A 2,307-nucleotide genomic window follows, 5' to 3' on the forward strand; every position below is an offset into this window, starting at 1 on the left:
AGTATATATCCTAGGATTTGATCTTGGTTGCCAAATCTTGAGACAAAACTAGCTAGCCTTGGTAATTTACAAGCTAAGCTACTTAACTTAGCTCTTTAGCTTACTATTTGCTAGCCTTGGTTGATCATCCTATACCTTAGCTCAGTATTTGATAAAGTAACCATGGTTATGTTTCTACCATGGTTAGTTAGTGCGTTACGTTTATTTAATCATTTACGCATTCGCTCGGTCGCTTAAACGTTTTCGTAATACTTTCTCGTAAATGGTTCGCGACGTAATTTCCTTTCGTATTTATTCCTTATGTTTTGAATTATCATATTTGAATATAAATCCGTAGGGTTTTAAATTCGTAATTATATTGTGATTCCCGTAATCCTCGATGATTCGTAAATATGGTCATTTTTTAAAGTTCGTTTTCTTCGAAAACTAATAGCGTTTACATACACTCATTTGGTATGTGTAATCATAATATCAACTACAAAACTCATTTTCTCATGTACTACATAGTGTGGGCTAAAACGTTTTCCCCATTCGTCAGGGTTACTATTCATTAAACATTTTTACAAAGTCTAAAAAATTTGAGTTATTACAGTCTTCCCCATTAACAAGGATTCCGTCCCTGAATCAATCAGAAAATAGGTGGGGATATCTATTCCTCAATGCGTCTTCAAGTTCCCAAGTTGACTCTTCGACATTTTGATTCCTCCACAAGATTCTAACCAGCTTCACAGTCTTGTTCCTTAGCACTTGTTCTGTTTGGTCCATTATCCTTACTGGCTGCTCAATGTAGGTCAGGTCTAGTTGTAAATCTACCTGCTCGTATTCTATTATATGTCGTGCATCTGCATGGTACTTCCTTAACATGGACACGTGGAACACGTTGTGCACTTGTTGCAGATTAGGAGGCAAGGAGAGCTTGTAAGCTAGAGGTTCTATTCTCCTCAAAATTTTTAAAAGTCCTATGAATCTGGGACTCAGCTTCCTTTCTTTACAAACCTCATTACTCATTCCATGAAGATACCTTCAACAACACTGAATCCCCTGCTTCGTATTCTCTATCCTTTCGAATCTCATTACTCCCTCCCTGGGAGGCACTTTCAACAATACTTAGTCTATTACTTCGTACTTCCTGGTCTTTATAGTTTTGGTCCATATATCTCTAGTGTTTATCCTGAGCTGCCACTACCGGGTTCTGATAAGTTCTAGGAATTTCTTTGGTCTGTTGACTCAACGATGGTCCAAGTATCTTCCGCTTACCAACTCCTTCCCAACCTAAGGGAGAACTATTCTTTCTTCTGTACAAGCTTTGTAGCCGTTCCAATGCCCGCACGATACCTCGTTATTGTCGGTAATTCAATTAACGTCAATTGGTCACTTCATTTTCCTTAGAAATCTATAATATGGACTATTAGTGCATCTTCTAGTACTTGGAATGCTCCTTTAACTTATTCATTTCCCCCTCCATCACTCTTACTAGTGCTAGAGTTTCATTCCTTAATGTTTGCTCATTTCGGCGCATCATCTATGTCGATTATTTTATGCAAGAAGTTCTCATTGCATTTCTACACGCTCGTCTCCTGTTATACGTTTAGCGCCAGATTTCACATTTCCTCCCGTAGTAACGTAAGGCACGTTGGGTCCTGTTGCCATCTTGAAGGAAGCACCATTTCATACGCAATTGATTGACACATTTTAGGATCATGGAACATTCAGCTTCCGTCATCGGTTGGACTTTTTTTAATCATTCCCCGTATAACATCTATAGTACTACGATACCTTCTGGGTCGTACTTGTTATTCTCGCTAGTGCCTTAGACGTATTCACATTTATTGGTACCTTCTACCAGTGGCCCTTATAGGGCATGTACAATCTTTTTTCCTTGTATCAGCTCTAACAATGACACCCTTCATTCTTTCACATTGTCCATCATAAGGGATATCGTCAACTATTTTTTGTATGCTAGCATGGTAAGTACATCTACACGAATTATCTGTCAATAATAGGAGATTCCCCAAACCGTTCCAAATAAAAGGTAAGCCGCTAGACGTATCTTCAATGGTCAGGATAGTCCTCTCATTCTACTTGTCGATTTGAGAACTCTAAGTCATTCCCCTGTCCGTCCTTTTTCGCAAAATATCTTGGGAAATAGTCCCGTTAATTAAACCTTGGGTCCTTGCGCGGCGTAGTCATCACAGGGTCTCTCTGTCCCAATTATCTCTTCTGTTCATAACAATTTTCAAAATCCTCAAATAGCACGACAGCTAACTTGGTTCTTGATAATCCTTAATATATATTTTCCTACTTAAA

Source organism: Apium graveolens, chromosome 9, assembly GCF_009905375.1.
Source record: "Apium graveolens cultivar Ventura chromosome 9, ASM990537v1, whole genome shotgun sequence".
NCBI lineage: Eukaryota > Viridiplantae > Streptophyta > Magnoliopsida > Apiales > Apiaceae > Apium > Apium graveolens.